This window comes from Schistocerca americana, chromosome 1 (genome assembly GCF_021461395.2).
Source record: "Schistocerca americana isolate TAMUIC-IGC-003095 chromosome 1, iqSchAmer2.1, whole genome shotgun sequence".
NCBI lineage: Eukaryota > Metazoa > Arthropoda > Insecta > Orthoptera > Acrididae > Schistocerca > Schistocerca americana.
In genome coordinates this window covers 840,222,331-840,243,151 of record NC_060119.1, presented here as the reverse complement: position 1 = coordinate 840,243,151, position 20,821 = coordinate 840,222,331, and the positions used below count along the sequence as shown (strand labels likewise).

The following is a 20,821-nucleotide window of genomic DNA, read 5'->3' as shown; positions in this document are numbered from 1 at the left end:
ATTGTCTTCTAGTCGTAGCAAATATGTATAGAAGCAATGTCTTTACGTGGTTGTTGTACACGAAGCTGTTGACATGAGTGTGCACAGTACACTACCTAGCACATGTTGAAGTGTCAGTTAGCATTTATATTGTTGTAATAACTCATCAAGTGAAACCATTGTACCATGATTGTTTGTGAAGCGGCTAAGAGCAGACTCAGTGGATGCAGTATTTGTCCACTGTAAACCAAGTGACAACTCAGAGCCAGACCACTCACGACACGTACTGCTATGTCATTTTCACCAAATGTCTGTGAAGTCATCTGAAATCATAATAATCAATGTGAAATGTCGAAGTAAGGAAGACGTTCGTAATTCGTGGAACACTCTCACAGTGCAGAGAGTAAATCTTGAGCCCATGAATATGCTACTTTTGCAAAGTACACACATTCTGTTACAATATATTCCAAGAAAATCAAGCTAAAACATTTATCTAAAACCACGTATGGTAAACTATCAAATTACATGACAAAGAATAACAAACATTTCTTACGAATACCGAAGTTACATTTTAAACAGATGTGTGACGGTAGTGACATCTCAAAGAAAAATATAGTCATCGAAATCTCTTTTATGCTGTGAGAAGAAAGAAACATTAAAATATAGTAATTATTGCATGAACAATGCATGGTGAAAATATTAGTAGGCAAACACAGTCGGTCCTCTTACTTTTTACATGAATATGAGTGGACTACTAGTTTTGTTGTGCGAGAATCCAATCTTAATTTCTGCTGAATGTATATTTTTTGTAAACTCGAGTAATTGCGCATAAGTTTACGGGGAAAAGGCAAGGAAAAGAACTGAATTTGCACAATGTCTTTCTGCTATAGAAAAGACATTACATTTGTCTGTCTACTGTCAGTCACAAACTTAAAGCAAATGAAAATATGCTCACAAAACCTTAACTTACGCCCGTACTAATTACTTAGAAAATGCAAAATTCAACCGGTATCAAGAAGAGTATGTAATCCTACAAACAAGCAAACATACAGCATGAAAATAATTAGGAAAGAATGTCTCTCCGATGAAAACGATTATGTCTGAAAAATAATGAGAAATGGTATTATCCTGTGAATTAGGAAAAAATCCATTAGCGGAAGCACAGTCACAAATTCATCTAGGCAAGTAGCTGGCGATAAGCGTCTCCAACCGTTCACGTTGCTATTCTCAGAATAAAAAATTCATATTGTTGACACAAAGTGTTTATCTTCTTGTAAATTCATACATTTGTATTTTCGTTTTATAACACCTTAACGCAAACCATTAGAAATACTACCCATCGGAGGAAACACACCAAAACACATTCAACAAGGCATGCGCCAAGGGTAAAATCAACGCGTAATCCCTAACATCAATATTCCATACTTCATGCTATAAATCATAAATGTGTGCATAATATTCATAAAAAATTCGCTATCCCCACTTCTTATCATCTCATGATATCCTCCTCATAAAAATCCCTAGATCATCGCTTCACATAATTCCTCAATAATAAATCATTGAGTGTCCACCTACGACATTTGTAGTAAAAGCCATAGTCAATGAAGAAGCCATGGTTGTAGCTCAGCTTTAGAATGGAATGCTTCCACAGTAATCAGAGATCTTAACGTGAATGCCAGTCTATGTCTGATAGTAAACACATGTTACGCCAGTGGAAGGATTTGCTATTATGGAACAGCTTGCAAAATATTTATACTTATTGCTGGGTTTATGGACTGGTTCTTGTTTGTATCTTGTCGGTGAATATCTTTTCTAATGCTGGTGAGCAGCTTCTAAGAAAATTCTCCTTCCATTCCATTCCAGTCAAATTACAAAAAGAATCGTGATCTTGAAATCTATGTGGTGAAGTACGTTATTTCGGTGTGATGATAGTCAACGCAACATCGAGAATATGGATATTATGCGTGCACAAAAAAAAAAAAAAAATGGTTCAAATGGCTCTGAGCACTATGGGACTCAACTGCTGTGGTCATCAGTCCCCTAGAACTTAGAACTACTTAAACCTAACTATCCTAAGGACATCACACACATCCATGCCCGAGGCAGGATTCGAACCTGCGACCGTAGCAGTCGCATGGTTCCGGACTGCGCGCCTAGAACCGCGAGACCACCGCGGCCGGCTCTGCGTGCACAGTCTGACATCATACACTATACCTTATATAAATTCATGGGATGAAAATGCAATTGAGTTAACGAATAACAAGTACTACTGTGTGTCCCACTTCGCTGAACAGCATCACGTAATGTTCCTCTGCCAGCAGTTCGCTGTTCTATCTGTCCACGAGTCCAGAAACATTTTCGCGATTTTCCACAATCTTCGTTACAAAATTACCGCAACTGTTTTACGCTCGTCCGTTTTCGTAAAGAAACTGTGGGGTTAGAGAGCCAAATAAAGCCGACAACGGCCGCTGGTCAGCGCAAACCACGTTAAACAACTCGTGCCGTGTATCGACGACGATGTCTCTCGTGAGGTCGGGTGTGATCGTACACGTTAGCTGACTCGTCGCGTGTGAGGATAGCCGTGCAGAAGGAAGACGACGGGTCCGGATAAGCTTTTAGGGAAAATTAAGAAAAACCTTGTTAAAGATAGCCTTGCAAAGGATCATCATGTAATCGTTTTGCATTGCAAGTACCTTGCGTGCGTATAAAAGAAGTGTTTCGCACTTATTTTGCGAATTGAAGTAGCTAAGGTGCACAGTAGACTTCATCTTGTAATAGCGGCATACGCCGCTCACGGCATAGGTTGCCCGATTTGATGATGATCCTTGTACGACTGTTGAATGTTGCTGCTAGGTATAGTATATAACGCAAGTTCAAACAAGACAGGTGTGTAGTGAAGAGGGTAGCACGTAAAGATCATAACGACTGTGAACGTGAGAAAGTAATCGGTGCAGAATACTTGGATCATGCATAGATCAATACAGGAGTTCAGAGGTCACGAGAGTCTGGGATGACTCTTCAGTATTACAGAGACTAAGTTACCATCACCACACAAGGTGATCCCAAGTGTTTGATGAACGATCGTCGCGTCGCGAAGCCACAGGAAGCTGTTTCTACTAGGCTTGGTTTCAGCTGCCGACGACCGGACAAACATATCCAGCGCTTTTTCATACATTTTGGCAACTCAGCGAGTATGGAGATGTAGGATGACTCCATAGACGGTAAGGTCGGTTTCTTTGGTGTCTTCCCGGGGATGCCATGCTGTAGATAGGACACCGCTGTAAATTTCAGCGTTCCTTGGACATCTAGTAACCTAGCCTTCGGTAATTTTTTTATCTTCCGATCCCGAGCTATTTGTATTTCTCTTTGATGAGTTAATCGTCGAAGTTTCTGGCCTTCTCCTTTTACTCTATTCCTGGTTTTATTCCATACCGTCCAGCGATCTTTCAATTCTTAGGCCGCGGTCGATAGTGTGTCTTGAAGTTCTATTCAGCCATCCTTCATATCACCAAGGCCAGGCTGTTGTATGCAGCGCTTTTTTCTCTGTCTGCGATTGTCATCTGATTGTGGGATTTGGTAGTATCACTTACAATCTAAGACTATTGCTAGCAGCGTCATTAAGTCAACCCGAGCGGTTCTAGGCGCTTCAGTCCGGAACCGCGCGACTACTATGGTCGCAGGTTCGAATCCTGCCTCGGGCATGGAAAACAGTGGGAAGCACAACTGAATGTAACGCGCAACTCTGAGATGAATCTGATGAAACTGCATCGAACAAACTGTAATTGAAATCAAGCAATTAGCAAATGCGACTCTGAATCTGGATTCTAAACTGAAATCAGTGAAGCTTATTGAGCATTCGTCGTCCAGTAAAATTTACTAACCACTAACTATTGTTTGTTCGGTCTCTCCGTATTAACTGTTCAGATGTCCAAGCATGAGATGGCCCCGAGCTGTGAAATACTACGCCGCCTGGCGTCAACTCATAACCCCCCGAGGGCTGCAGTGGGGCACGTCAGTAGACAGCCACGGCAGGTGTCGCGGAGCGGCGCTTTCCGGACGAGGTCAGCGTCCTACTCGACGACAGCAACAGGAGTGTCATTTCTCAAGTTGAGATTTACCTTTTCAGTTTATAGGGGCGAGCTGCCTCTCAAATTAGGTGGAGTGGACATTAACGAATCAGAATTGTTACTTTAATAAATTTCTCCTTCTTATACTTCTTTTTAGTGCGATTAACCACTGATTTTTCATGTATCGGAAATGCCCTCTTTACTCCCACTCCGCTGTCTCCAGCCTGTGATAGAGTTCGTTTCAGGTTCTAAAATTTACCTTCCTACCACCAGTGTTCTCTGTTAGAAATATTTTCCGTCTCCCTCTGCTCGACAGTTTGTTGCTGTTAACGAATGGGAAGCTTGCGTTTCAAGTGAAAAAATCCCCGGATTCTGGTTCATTTTCACGTCGCTAAAATGGAAAAATCCTGTATTTCGGGTTCAACTTGCTCTCACAAGAGGCGTCAGGTGTATGCTTCTGACAGTCTTCCGGCTTGGGAAGCGAGCTTTGCGTCGCACTAGAGTGGTTCCGTTAATCTTTCCGGGCGCGCATTGTGTCCGAGGAAGCGGGAATGGCCCAGCCAGCTTCTCGCTTTTGATTTGAATCCAGAGACTGTAAAGCCATCTGCACAGGAACCGTGCTTTTGAACGTGAACGTTGAGCGTGCCGAATTCAGCGTGCTGCTGATCTCTCAGAAAAGATGCGACTTTGGCGTACGCTACGTGATCCCGAGCGTGGTGCACGCGTGCGCTTTGCGCACCAGCGGCAGTTGTCTACATCTACATCTACATCTATACTCCGCGAGCCACCTTACGGTGTGTGGCGGAGGGTACTTATTGTACCACTATCTGATCCCCCCTTCCCTGTTCCATTCACGAATTGTGCGTGGGAAGAACGACTGCTTGTAAGTCTCCGTATTTGCTCTAATTTCTCGGATCTTTTCGTTGTGATCATCACGCGAGATGTATGTGGGCGGTAGTAATATGTTGCCCATCTCTTCCCGGAATGTGCTCTCTCGTAATTTCGATAATAAACCTCTCCGTATTGCGTAACGCCTTTCTTGAAGTGTCCGCCACTGGAGCTTGTTCAGCATCTCCGTAACGCTCTCGCGCTGACTAAATGTCCCCATGACGAATCGCGCTGCTTTTCGCTGGATCATGTCTCTCTCTTCTATTAATCCAACCTGGTAAGGGTCCCATACTGATGAGCAATACTCAAGAATCGGACGAACAAGCGTTTTGTAAGCTACTTCTTTCGTCGATGAGTCACATTTTCTTAGAATTCTTCCTATGAATCTCAACCTGGCGCCTGCTTTTCCCACTATTTGTTTTATGTGATCATTCCACTTCAGATCGCTCCGGATAGTAACTCCTAAGTATTTTACGGTCGTTACCGCTTCCAATGATTTACCACCTATGGCATAATCGTACTGGAATGGATTTCTGCCCCTATGTATGCGCATTATATTACATTTATCTACGTTTAGGGAAAGCTGCCAGCTGTCGCACCATGCATTAATCCTCTGCAGGTCCTCCTGGAGTACGTACGAGTCTTCTGATGTTGCTACTTTCTTGTAGACAACCGTGTCATCTGCAAATAGCCTCACGAAGCTACCGATGTTGTCAACTAAGTCATTTATGTATATTGTAAACAATAAAGGTCCTATCACGCTTCCCTGCGGTACTCCCGAAATTACCTCTACATCTGCAGATTTTGAACCGTTAAGAATGACATGTTGTGTTCTTTCTTCTAGGAAATCCTGAATCCAATCACAAACCTGGTCCGATATTCCGTAAGCTCGTATTTTTTTCACTAAACGTAAGTGCGGAACCGTATCAAATGCCTTCCTGAAGTCCAGGAATACGGCATCAATCTGCTCGCCAGTGTCTACGGCACTGTGAATTTCTTGGGCAAATAGGGCGAGCTGAGTTTCACATGATCTCTGTTTGCGGAATCCATGTTGGTTATGATGGAGATTTGTATTACCTAAGAACGTCATAATACGAGAACACAAAACATGTTCCATTATTCTACAACAGATTGACGTAAGCGAAATAGGCCTATAATTATTCGCATCTGATTTATGACCCTTCTTGAAAATGGGAACGACCTGCGCTTTCTTCCAGTCGCTAGGTACTTTACGTTCTTCCAGCGATCTACGATAAATTGCTGATAGAAAGGGGGCAAGTTCTTTAGCATAATCATTGTAGAATCTTAAGGGTATCTCGTCTGGTCCGGATGCTTTTCCGCTACTAAGTGATAGCAGTTGTTTTTCAATTCCGATATCGTTTATTTCAATATTTTCCATTTTGGCGTCCGTGCGACGGCTGAAGTCAGGGATCGTGTTACGATTTTCCGCAGTGAAACAGTTTCGGAACACTGAATTCAGTATTTCTGCCTTTCTTCGGTCGTCCTCTGTTTCGGTGCCATCGTGGTCAACGAGTGACTGAATAGGGGATTTAGATCCGCTTACCGATTTTACATATGACCAAAACTTTTTAGGGTTCTTGTTTAGATTGTTTGCCAATGTTTTATGTTCGAATTCGTTGAATGCTTCTCTCATTGCTCTCTTTACGCTCTTTTTCGCTTCGTTCAGCTTTTCCTTATCAGCTATGATTCGACTACTCTTAAACCTATGATGAAGCTTTCTTTGTTTCCGTAGTACCTTTCGTACATGATTGTTATACCACGGTGGATCTTCCCCTCGCTTTGGACCTTAGTCGGTACGAACTTATCTAAGGCGTACTGGACGATGTTTCTGAATTTTTTCCATTTTTGTTCCACATCCTCTTCCTCAGAAATGAACGTTTGATGGTGGTCACTCAGATATTCTGCGATTTGTGCCCTATCACTCTTGTTAAGCAAATATATTTTCCTTCCTTTCTTGGCATTTCTTATTACACTTGTAGTCATTGATGCAACCACTGACTTATGATCACTGATACCCTCTTCTACATTCACGGAGTCGAAAAGTTCCGGTCTATTTGTTGCTATGAGGTCTAAAACGTTAGCTTCACGAGTTGGTTCTCTAACTATCTGCTCGAAGTAATTCTCGGACAAGGCAGTCAGGATAATGTCACAAGAGTCTCTGTCCCTGGCTCCAGTTCTGATTGTGTGACTATCCCATTCTATACCTGGTAGATTGAAGTCTCCCCCTATTACAATAGTATGATCACGAAACTTCTTCACGACGTTCTGCAGGTTCTCTCTGAGGCGCTCAACTACTACGGTTGCTGATGCAGGTGGTCTATAGAAGCATCCGACTATCATATCTGACCCACCTTTGATACTTAACTTAACCCAGATTATTTCACATTCGCATTCGCTAATAACTTCACTGGATATTATTGAATTCTTTACTGCTATAAATACTCCTCCACCATTGGCGTTTATCCTATCCTTACGGTATATATTCCATTCTGTGTCTAGGATTTCGTTACTGTTCACTTCCGGTTTTAACCAACTTTCCGTTCCTAATACTATATGCGCACTATTTCCTTCAATAAGAGATACTAATTCAGGAACCTTGCCCTGGATACTCCTGCAGTTTACCAATATTACGTTAACTTTTCCTGTTTTTGGTCTCTGAGGACGGACGTTCTTTATCAACGATGATAATGTCCTCTCTGGTAAGCCGTCAGGTATTTTATCGTTTCGCCCAAGGGGGGGTCCCTCTAACCTAAAAAACCCCCGTGTGCACGCCACACGTACTCTGCTACCCTAGTAGCTGCTTCCGGTGTGTAGTGCACGCCTGACCTATCTAGGGGGGCCCTACAGTTCTCCACCCAATAACGGAGGTCGATGAATTTGCAACCATTATAGTCGCAGAGTCGTCTGAGCCTCTGGTTTAGACCCTCCACACGGCTCCAAACCAGAGGACCGCGATCGACTCTGGGCACTATGCTGCAGATATTAAGCTCAGCTTGCACTCCGCGTGCGATGCTGGTTGTCTTCACCAAATCAGCCAGCCGCCGGAAGGAACCAAGGATGGCCTCAGAACCCAAGCGTCTCTGTCATACTGTTTACGAAATGGGCACGAGTAAAATTCCTACGTTATCTCTCTTTATACGCGCATTTCTTCATTATTCATATGCTTGTCGCTTTCCTCTGTATGTAGTATAACAAATAAACACTTTAATATCCATGAACATGTTTGAAGGCAAAAAGAAAAGTACCATGCCCAGTCAATAAGATTACCGGCTTTTAAAATTTCCTCTACAAACAATGCGACACACATTTACAGTAGATATCCACATAACATGAAAATTATTTCATCATTCTCACTTTTTGTGAAACCCTAAGGTCATTATAACTTGATCAGTGTTGCTACTCTATAGCAGGACCTTTACAGCAAGTGAAATACAAAAAAGAAGTCCGCAGCTCGTGGTCTTGCGGTAGCGTTCGATTCCCGGCGGGGTCAGGGATTTTCTTTGCCTCGTGATGACTGGGTGTTGTGTGTCTTTCATTATCATTTCATCATCATTGACTCCATTGACTCGCAAGTCACCGAAGTGGCGTCAGGACTTGCAATACGGCGGCCGAACAACCCCGCATGGGGTCTCCCGGCCAAAAATGCCATACGATCATTTCATTTTTTTACAAAAAAGAAAAAAGGGCAAAATATCTTACTGCAAGAAGTGCAAGCTGTCCTGTAGATTAAGCCAATCGAACAAACTAACTCGTCAAAATATGATGATTATAGTTTATACTTACATTAAACTAATAAAGTATCAGAATCTATTAAAATGCGAAGTTTAGGGAAAAAACGGATGTAGCACGACGCGAATTACCAACATATCAAATTTTCATTATGAATCTGTGACGCTACTCATTGCGCTAAAATCGACAGTTGACTATATCTTAACATCTCCTGAAAGCTTTAATCGTAGCTATATTACTAATTGACATTCAATTATAACAAATTGTACAAAGAACAATGAGTTTTTAATGCGTCCTCAACACGACGTGGCCTTCAGACAGCGTACTCTCATACTTTGCAATTAACTACGGGTTTTCGAGAGATCCTTAGTTTGCCGGTGCATATATATGTTATTTTGAAGTGAAACCCTGAAAGTTTTTTTTTTCTCATGTATAAGGCCACAGCGTAGTTGGGTAATTTGCTGATAGTGAGCGCTAGTCGCAAACATGGCGAGTTCAGGTGCGGAGCGAGCTTTCTGTGTGTTGGATCCCCATCACCAGATCTCAATCCGTGTGGCTTCTTTCTGAACGGACACATTAAAGAGCTGGTGTATGTACCGCCTCTACCGCGTGATGTAGCAGAGCTCCGGGAGAGAATACGGAAGCGACTGCCACAGTCGGCGATGCCACGCTGGGACGCGTATGGCAAGAATTCGATTACCGCATTTACGTCTGCCGGGTCACTCATGGTTCACATATCCAATGTTTACAAAAAAAACTTTCAGAGTTTCTCTTCAAAATGGAATATGTATGACATCTGTACAATGTTTAGTTCTTGTGCAATAAATAATTGAAAGTGTTTCCGGGCTTTACGTGACTGAAAGCCAATATTGCGCCCTTTAAGTCTGTGGAGAATAGAGATGGCCTACACGAGACGTAGAAGACGTTCTTCCGTGTCATTGGCCTACGTTCAGCCGCACGCTCAGAATATCTGACATACGAGATATTTCTTTCCACGTTCGGAAAGGCTCCCCACCACGGCTGACTAAAGATACGTCTTCAAAGCGCGCCCAGGCCAGTTACTGAAGTCGCTCGTGTATTCCACGCTATGACGTCAGAAACACGGCACGCTCAACGTTCGGGTGCACGGTCCGCGTGCCGGCGGCTTAAGCGTCCACGGCCGCTTAGCCAAGCTGCTTTTCCAGTCACTAATTCACAGGCTACTACTAAATGGAACTTCAACTGAAATAAACGAATCGTAATACTATGTACTGTAACTCTTGACTTTTTATCAAGCGAGATTGCATTTCATTCATCTAAATTTCGTATAACTCCATAGCACTGGGACAAAATAACGCTTTGACGTATTCTGAAGGGTTTGCACGTGGAGTTACTAGGAATTATCGTGACTCCCCAAGGCTACTGACCACCCTCTGTAATAATTAAAAAAACTGCAGTTTCAATTGATGCAGTTTGAGAGAAAACAGAACGATAAAAATAAAAACGAGATTAAGTGCCAGATTACAGAAGCAAAAGTCAGCCGTTGTATCCCCGGTCGATTCTAGGAACTTAACCTTTGCCTTTTCACCTATTTCACCTCTGGCAATGTTTTCTGACGTGAAAAATGCCCAGTTGAATTGTGGTTCGGAGTCCACGCCCAAGTGTAGATTCTTCCTAAAACTACCTGGCTATCTGAGTTCAAAGATCGTAGGAACCAAAACTAAACTCCTTCCGAATAGGTCTTAGAAGGCCCAACGGTACCGACCAGCCGCCGTGTCATTCTCAGCCCACAGGCGTCACTGGATGCGGATGTGGAAGGGCATGTGGTCAACACACCGCTCCCGGCCGTATATCGGTTTACGAGACCGGAGCCGCTACTTCTCAATCGAGTAGCTCCTCAGTTGGCCTCACAAGGGCTGAGTGCACCCCTCTTGCCAGCAGCGTTCGGCAAACCGGATGGTCACCCATACAACTGCAACACCAGCCCGAAGCGCTTAACTTCGGTGATCTGACGGGAATCGGTGTTATCACTGCGGCAGGGCCGTTGGCACAAGATAGTGGGAAGGCAAGGTCTCAAAGTCCAATAGGAGAATGGTTTGTGAAGAGCTGTTGTGTTAAAACCAATATTCGGGTTCGTGACAGCTTTGTCCGTTACTGTGGATCGGGTCGCCTTCTGTGGGCGAGTGTTGCTGAAGCAGTAAGGCGGGAAGCAGTGTGGTGTGTGCGTGCGCGCCGACCTCTGACTCCAGAGGTGAACAAGGTGGCGGTCCAGATCCTGGCAACCTCCAGAGGTTAAGTAATTCTCATGAGAAGGCACCAGTACTTTCCTCGTCCCAGGTAAAGAGCTGGAATTTTACGAGGTCGAAACCTCTTATTTTTTCATGTGGGAGGGGAAAAATACTCGTGGGAAATTGTTTTTAAAAGAATACCAGCGTGCTATTAGGGCGCGTGGTTGCGTGCGCCTGCGTACGGGTGCACGGACGGCTATATAATAATGCGATAACGAGCTGCGGGCGATCGCCTAATGCCTGCGTCTGGAATTGGGAGCGGCGTATGACTGTTATTGTGCGTCGCTCGCTGATTTGTATGCGCGTGGCCGGCAAGGCTGTGGCGGAATGCCAGGACCCTCTTGACCTTCAGCGACAGCGCCTCTGCTGGCCAAACATGGCTGCTGTGTTGTACGCGAAATGAATTTTTCAGCAGTTGCTAATTGAAATTAAAACGTCTTCATATTCAGATGGGCAGCAACGATAGGTAAATGGGAGATGTTTCTCAGTGGCGGGAAATTGTACTTTCTCGTTGAACTATAGGTGACATGAAATGATAACCGCGAGGATTGCCGGAACAGACTTAACTGTGTGCAGTAAGGAATCCATTAGAGCTGTTCTAAATTTTGGAAAACGTTACAAAAAAAAAAGTTTCAAATGGCTCTGAGCACTATGGGAATTAACTTCTGAGGTCATCAGTCCCCTAGAACTTAGAACTACTTAAACCTAACTAAGCCACGGACATCACACACATCCATGCCAGAGGCAGGATTCGAACCTGCGACCGTAGCGGTCGCCCGGTTCCAGACTGAAGCGCCTGATGTTAAGTACCATAAGTTACGAGCAGCTGAAAATCTCTGTGGATGGAGACGTCTGATCGAAGATTTCATTAGTGAAGGAATGAATCAAGAAATAAAGTCATGGCGCTCTGCAGTGAGTTAACCGACTAATGAAGACGAGTACGTCTCTCCCGTTATTAAATTCGCAGCACATCCCAGACCATTAAGGAGTGATGCACTGCTTGATCACTCCCTACGCATGTACAAACAACACTGATGGTAGTAGTACGTTAATTTTCGATAATCCGTTAACATTGATGTAAGGAATATTACACGACTGCGGAAACTTTATGGAAAAAGGATGTTGAACAGTCGGAAAAAATCTTTTGTGACCGTCCCTTTTGTAGCTTCAGCCCATTATCTTTCCCATTTTTCTTTCTATGTGCATTTTCCTTCAATCACAGGCGAACGAATCTGTTGTAGCTTCCTCTTTCCTCGAGGTCCTTGTTTGGCAAGCTTGTCTGCCAGTTCATTCCCAGGATTTCCTGCATAGGTTTTCTTGTCCATTCGAAGTTAATATGCCATTTCCTTTGACGCAGTTCCTAATTTTGTCTGATCTATCAAATAAATTTGATTCCTGAATTTTTTTAACGAATACAACGTAATTCGATTGCCCGTGCACATTACAGATATCACTCTAACATGTATTTTCGGAAGGTATTTACTTTCTCTAAAGCTAGTAAGATTGCTTATTGTTCTGTAGTGTCTACTTTCAACTTATAGGCAAGGTATGCCGTTAATGATTTTTGCCACTGTTCAATCTGTTCCGCTCTCCGAATAAATCCCATCGATATAAACTTCGTAATTTTCTACACAAAAAGATTACAGGAAAAGCTAAATAGAAGTCAAAACTATCTTACAGCACACACCTTTTTGTAAAATGTCTTGTCCGTACGAGCGTATGTAATGTGTGAGTCCCAAGAATTAATGTTATGTGACGCGGAGGGAATTCTAATTTTTTTACATCCCTAATATGTTTTTCACAAAATGCAGAAGATAGAAACGTGAAAGATAAGTTGAAGATACTCGTTGCATAAGGTTATTTTCTCTGCGCAAGTATGTGACTCAGTAAAACTTAAAATTTTAGAAAGGTTCTTCAGCCGTTAATGATGTCAATAAAATTTCGGATGATGTGCAAAGTGGAAAAGGTTTTTCAAATACAGTCTTACATATGATTCCCACATGAATCTCAGGAAGGGCTAATCCTGTCAAATAAATCTTCTTTTTCCGTAGGCAATAACGTGAGCGCGGGATAACCGCAGTCTGTTTACAGTGCGGCTTCGTGACTTGTCGATGGACGTTTCCACCCACATAAATCTGCGGTCTTTCTGAATTCCGCCGGACTTCTTGGTCAGCCAGTATTAAGAAGAAACCGCTTACGATATATGTGCTTTGCTACAGCGATCGCAACCCGTCATTTCAGCTAGAGTGGGGCGTGGCGGGGTAGTGGTGCTTTTTCTTTGCCATTAAAATGCGGCAATTTCGTTTCTGAAAAAATGGTTCGGTTGATTGCTGTGGACACAATAAGAGCATCGAAATTTTATTTGTGCTATGAATGAAAAAGAACAGCAACAAATATAATTAGAGACACGTCCCTACTAATAATGCAGAAGAGTAACGAGGGAGATCGGATGCGTGATTGCTCTAATGTAGGGTAGCTACAGTAAAGTGTCGGTCAGTCCAAAAGAAATGGACTGGTCTGAATGGTTCAAATGGCTCTGCGCACTATGGGACTTAACATAAATGGTCATCAGTCCCCTAGAACTTAGAACTACTTAAACCTAACTAACCTAAGGACATCACAAACATCCATGCCCGAGGCAGGATTCGAACCTGCAACCGTACCGCTCATGCGGTTCCAGACTGAAGCACCTAGAACCGCACGGCCACACCGGCCGGCTTGGTCTGAATGAAACTTATGCTTGAAATGACCAGCGTTAGATGACATACACCGTCCGGAGTGACCGAGCGGTTCTAGGCGCTGCAGTCTGGAACCGCGCGACCGCTACGGTCGCAGGTTGGAATCCTGCCTCGGGCACGGGTGTGTGTGATGTCCTTAGGTTGGTTAGGTTTAAGTAGTTCTAAGTTCTAGGGGACTTATGACCTCAGAAGTTAAGTCCCATAGTGCTCAGGGCCATTTTTGAGATGACATACACTGTTGTATAAATTGGCTTCCAGATTGTTTTTAGACTCCAGCTATTAGCGTCCATATTGCTTTCACATGTTTTCTGTTGTCTGTTTGTCTAATTTACGTTAGGTTGTGATTTCGAGCTTTTCTTATCGCTTGAGATGATCCCATACCGTCCACTCGCTTCGTTATTTATCCGGCCAAATCACCACCTTCTCATATACACTGCATTCATAATCTGCGCCAAGGCGCCAATCTCTTCTGTGATCCATTTGTTTCTTTTCTTGTCCTTTACAGCGATCACCAGCGCGCATCTCTCCATAGTCCGTTGGAAAAAAAATTCAGTTATTGAACGATTTTTGCATTAAAATCCATGTCTCATGGCCATTGTTTTTACATTTCGTTGCTGCTCATCTTATGAACTCTTTCGGGAGTATCAGTTCATATCAATTGATGTCTCTGACTGAATTACGTTGTTTCTGGCACACCTCAAAACTTTTTAACTTCTCCATGAATTTCAATTCTCCTTCCACATTTCTGCTAGGTTTTCCTCTGCTGTTTGCTCGATGTACAGTTTATATAACGTCCGAGATAAGCTATAATCCTTCCTAACTCCCTTCTCAGCTAGTGCTTCCCTTTCATATCCGTCGACTCGTACAATTGCAGACTGTTTTCTGTGCAAGTTGCAAATAGTCGTTAGCTCCCTATATTTTATCTCTGCTAGCTTCAGTATTTCAAAGATTGTGTGGCGGTCGAGAACGTATAATTTGTCTCACGCAACAACCTTGAAAGCAGTAAATTCTTTTATCTGAAGTACTATTGTCAGTATCTCATCTTAAACTGTACAGAACTGTTTCTCAGAAACTGACGTTGAATTAGTCATCGCCATGACAACGCAGGTTGTACGGCGACGCGCAGTGGACTATCATACACGCCTGTACCAGCCCAGGAGATTGGCGCACTACTCAGGGGTTTTCATAAACCTAGGAGCGAAGCCGTGGATGTTCCTATTGTCCTCTCCTGAAACAGGTCGCATTCGGGAGGACGACGGTTCAATCCCGCGTCCGGCCAACCTGATTTAGGTTTTCCGTGATTTCCCTAACTCGCTCCAGGCAAATGCCGGGATGGTTCCTTTCAAAGGGCACGGCTGACTTCCTTCCCCATCCTTCCCTAATCTGATAAGACCGATGACCTCGCTGTCTAGTCTCCTTCCCCCCACAAACCAACTAACCTGAAACAGGTTTGTCTTTTGACGCCAGAAGAAGTTGAAGAAAGAGAACTGTCAAACTTGTGTAGAGATTTACTAGGACAGTGACAGTCATAACCGGTTGCGGCCATACAATGACCATCTTCAGATTCTAAAGCCGGCATACACTGAACACAGGTTCATGCGTTGTTGAGTTTGAAAACTCATGAACCTGTGATCAGTGTATGCCGCCTTGAGAATCTTAAGATGGTCATTGTATAGCCGAAACTGGTTATGACTGTGTCATAAACATGTGATTGCGTCTATAAATAAACAAAAAATTACAAAAGACTCAGTCACGTACTCCATTCCAACACACCGAGAATGCAGACAACAAACAGGCACGGTAGAATAGACGCAGGGGAAGTTCTGCTGGTGGGACGGAGTGATCGAGGCCTGCCCTGCGTGACATTTTCATTAATTTATTGGCCTTTGGCATTAACCATTTGTCCAGAGAAGTGAGTCACTACAGATTTGCTTCGAAGCTCGTCGCTGCCTGTGGATCACGGGGTCCTGGGTTGGATTCCCGGCTGGCTTGGGGACTTTGTCTACGCGGGGACTGGATGTTAGTGTTATCATCATCATCGTAGTCATCATTCGTGATAGTGGTCAGATTGGATTGTGAAAAAATTGGACTGCGTAAAATTTTGGACTTTGTACGGGCGCTGATGACCGCGCATTTGAGCGCTCCACAAACTAATCATCATTATCATACAATTTTGATATACAGCTCAGCTTGACTTCGGCCCGGGATCTTTGCTGGTGCCTCATCGGAGAGCGCGTTTTACAAAGACTGGAACTTCTCTGCAGCGTGCAGTGTGCGACGGGAGATTCTTGTGCTCGCTGCTTCCGAGAACAGCTTAGCTCAGTGTTGTGGCAGCCTGCCAGTGCAGCGACACGCTAGTATCGGGTGGGTAGGTCGCGCGCGACCATCTGGCGTCGAGTTGTACCCAGGCTTTTTGCCCTCTGACGCATCGCCATCTTTCCAATGGCAATTCTGCGCGCTGTGAGTGGATGTCACAGGCATTCGGGCGGTTCTGTCTCCAGAACGAGTGCGTGCTCATACTGGAGAAGCAACAGACAAGTAACGTGTTGAAGTTCCACGTCGTTTCAATACGATGAGAGTTCTGGTGAAGTGAATACGTTTATCGAACGCTTATGTCCATGCAACTGGGAACTGTGATGCATTCCGTGATGTCTCTTAAGTACCGACCTAATTATGGGGAAACTGAACTCCGCCTGAACAGGCCTCGGTAGGCCCAGTGGCAACGATCGACCATCGTGTCACCCTCACCGGTATGAACCAGTGGATGCAGATACGGAGGGGTATGAGATAAGCACCCTGCTCTCCCTATCGATGTGAGCTTTCGTGACCGGAGCCGCCGCTTCTCGACCAAGTAGCTCCTCAATTAGACTGTCAGTGGCTGAGTGCACCCCGCTTGCTGACAGCACTCGACAGAATCGGACTCTCACCCATCCAAGGACGTCAACGCGTAAGTTCGGTGATCTAATGGTGACCAGTGTTAACACTGCGGTAAGGTCTTTGGCAGTTACGCAAAAAATTTGTTGTCAGGCTGCACCGCTTTTGGATTTCACGCTAAGAATTTACTGGTGCCCCGCTCCCATTTTAAAGTGACATTCACTGCTTCGAAGCTGTCTTGCTCTTAATACAATTTCTGCAGTCTTTCCATCTCCATATACGTTAATATCCAAAGTCTTCAGTATTCTTTTCTTACTCTGTCTCCCCCCTTTCCTCAGCTTCCAATCCGTAGTTATTCAGTGACGCTGCAAATACCCAAATAACCCAATATCCAGGTTCAGGTGTGTGTGATCTGCTTCACTAGCCTAAGAAAAAGGACTCGCTCTCTCTGACAATACGTATAGCGATGAAGTGGGGATTTTCCCGTACGACCATTTCACGAGTGTTCCGTGAATATCAGGAATCAGGTAAAAAACCAAATCTCCGACACCGCTACGGCCGGAAAAAGATTCTGCAAGAAAGGGACAAACGACGACTGAAGAGAATCGTTAAACGTGACAGAAGTGCAACCCTTCCGCAAATTGCTGCAGATGTCAATACTGGGCCATCAGCCAGTGTCAGCGTGCGAATCATTCAACGAAACATCATCGATATGGGCTTTCAGGCCCACTCGTGTATTCTTGATAAATGCACGAAACAAAGCTTACACGAAACATAGCTTTGCGCTTGACCTGGACCCGTCAACACCCACATTGGACTGTTGACTGGAAATATGTTGCCTGATCGAGTCTCTCTTCAGAATGTATCGAGCGGATCGACGTGTACGGGTATGGAGACAGCCTCATGAATCCATGGACCCTGGATGTCAGCAGGGGACTGTTCAAACTGGTGGAGGCTCTGTAATGGTGTGGAGTGATATGGGACCCCTGATAGTCTAGATACGACTGCGACAGGTGACACGTACGTAAACATCCTGTCTTACCATCTGCATCCATTCATGTCCATTGTGAATTCCAACGGACTTGGGCAATTTCAGTAGGCAAATGCAGCACCCGACAAGTCCACAATTGCTACGGAGTGGCTCCAGGAACACTCTTCTGAATATAAACACTTCCGCTGGCCTCCAAATGCCCTAGGCACGATTATTATTGAGCATATCTGGGATGCTTTGCAACGTGCTGTTCAGAAGAGATCCCTACCCCCCCCCCCCCCTCGTATCCTTACGGATTTATGGACAGCCCTGCAGGATTCATGGTGTCAGTTCTCTCCATCACTACTTCAGACATTAGTCGAGTCCATGCCGCGACATGTAACGGCAGTCCTGCGTGCTCGCGGGGACCCTACACTATATTAGGAAGATGTACCAGTTTCTCTGGCTCTTCAGTGTAGTATAACTGGTTGCTCACACTTTAATATCCCAACATGTTGGAAGTCTGTAGCCATAAAAATGATTTCATAGCTCGACCACTGCAAATGGGTGTATGTTTGGAAGCGCGTGATCCATTTCTGTCCCTGCAGAGTGCAGCTCTCATAAACAGCCCGTTCTCTCACTACAACCACATAGCGACACACCTACACGCCCTCTCCCACCTCGCTTGTTCTGGCAAGAAGTAGGCTGCAGGAAATGTGTACATATCGAGATCAATTCACTACAAAACTTGTATTCGTTACCAGAGATATGGTTTGCACAGACGTCGTTAAAAATCAAAGCTGATGACAGCAGCACTGCGCGAGTTCTTTTCTCGCGACCTCGGTAAGTGGAACAGGGAGCAACGAGCGTTTCCCGGCCTGACGGGTGACGAGCAGCAGGTGCCTGTGGGGGTGCGGCGGCGCGCTGGCGCCAGCCGAGCCCTGCTGGTGTGGTGGGGACCACCTGCGAGGCGACACCCTGCGGTCGCACACGTGCGTCGCCACAGCCTCCAGTTTCAGACGCCTCGCTTCTTCCGTTACAGTCCGGAGAGTGCACGAGCCAGTATCTGCACACGGTTCGCTTCTCGTCAGCTCTACAGGGGAACCTTGGCATTACGTAACGTGCCTCAGCGGAGAGGGTGGCCTAGTTAGACGGGTGCATTGTACTACTTCTTTTATCCTGGATAAATTCACTGCTGTAAGACAAACATTCGGAACTTGCATTCCATTTTTTTAAATGTATTACTTCTGGCTTACTACCACACCCAAGTGTGATGCATTTTGTATGCCTCTAGCACTTAGAGTAATAGCAAAAACAAAAATAACACTAGTAGCTTAAATCGAAGTAGTAACAAAATCGTTGAAATGGCTCTGAGCACTGTGGGACTTCTGAGGTCATTACTCCCCCAGAACTTAGAACTACTTAAACCTAACTAACCTATGGACATCACACACATCCATGCCCGAGGCAGGATTCGAACCTGCGACCGTAGCGGTAGCGCGGTTCCAGACTGTAGCGCCTAAGCCGGCCGGGGTGGCAGAGCGGTTCTAGGCGCTACAGTCTGGAACCGCGCTGCTGCTGCGGTCGCAGGTTCGAATCCTGTCTCAGGCATGGATGTGTGTGATGTCCTTATGTTACTAAGGTTTAAGTAGTTCTAAGTTCTGGGGGACTAATGACCTCAGAAGTTAAGTCCCATAATGCTCAGAGCCATTTGAACCATTTTGTAGCGCCTAGAACCGCTCGGTCACTCCGGCTGGCGAAGTGAGAATAGTTTACATTTGTGTATGAAGAGAACAGATTATTTTATCTAAAAGTAGACTCGAAGTGTGAGAGCGGTGAAGGAGAGGGAAAGGAAGCTTAGGGTTTGACGTCCTGTCGGCGGCGATGTTACTAGAGTCCAGCTCGAATTGTGGAAGAAAATCGGCCGTGTAATCTTCAAAGAAAGTATTGCGGCATTTGTGTTACGCGATTTTGGAAGGCCACAGATAACCTAAATATAGGTGGCGGAGGGTTATGAACCACATGCTTTCCTGACAGGGAGTCAAATGTCTTAGCTGCGGTGCCCCATGACGCTTCGTTTTGTGGGAAAGGGATGGAAGATCGTTTAAAGGAATGCAGCTAATGGAGAAAACTTGGGATGAGAACAGAAAGAATACTGGAGGAGAATAATTTGCTAAATACACAAAAATTTGAGAGAGAACTGTCAAGTATGACGAAAGCAAACGATAAAGCTTCGAATTCTAGTTTGTTTAAATTGGAACACCGTCAGTCGCCAGTAATATGGGACTGGAATGAGAAAGTGATACTTACATTTGTGTACCAATATGGACTCAATACGGAGAGCAGTTTTTGCAAGGATAAATAAATCAACGAAAAATTGATAAAGCGCAATAAGTAAGTTTCTAAAACAGCTTCAGAATTGCGTTTGTTAACTATCTCCGCGTATTCACTCCACTAATCAATTACTGCCACTGGGGTACTTCTAAGATAAACGATCGCAAGGTATCTGTCAAATCTGTTTAATTCTCACGAAAGTGAGTATGACAGACGAAGACACAGCACAAAAAACTTAACTCTGTGACATTTGCATTTTGAATAATTATGTCAGTCTGTCAGTAACTGAGGCTATAGCATTAAGGTAATTTATCACTCAGCCATCTCTTATAACTACATAATAATACGCATTCACGTCAGAAATTTTTCGCCAAAGTAGACGAAACTGGCGTACAGCACGAATTCCGTTTGAAGGTGCCTTTTAGAGTAGCACTTCACTAGAAGGTAAGGCAGTTGGTGTAAACGCCAACGCGTACCAAAATAACCAGAAACGTGACAAATATAGACCATCAGAGCCTTAATTACGCACTGAATTTAAACACGCAGCCTTCCACAGAAAACAAGAACGCGGGGACTGACGCATGGAACTATTCGGACTTCGGTTCCGTGAGTGACCTACAGCATGTTGAGCAAGGCTCTCTGAACTATCTGCTTGCTGTAAATTATGTGGACGGAAGCCATATTTGTAACGGTATACAGAGTGAGCAAGAGTGTCACTTGTAATGACGAAGCTTCTGTATTGAGGTTATCGTAGAAGATAGGTTCTTGTGGTTATATTTTCGTTCCAGTCTCAACAAGAGGATGTTCCGTTTCGAGGCGGTAATGGAGTGATTCCACAAAATGGAAGATATCCCAACGACTCATCTTGCTTTTGTTCACTGGCAAGTCTCCGTAAATATTCTGGAAGCGCCTATGAATATCTGTAATGGTCTGGCTTTTCCGCCAAAAGAAACT

General features: G+C 44.4%; 1 protein-coding gene across 1 annotated transcript in view; it reads left to right on the top strand.

Annotated features, from left to right (window-relative positions):
- The window catches only part of LOC124613230 (fringe glycosyltransferase), a 656,670-nt gene that overhangs the window by 145,596 nt on the left and 490,253 nt on the right, over nt 1–20,821 (top strand). The window lies entirely within an intron of this gene.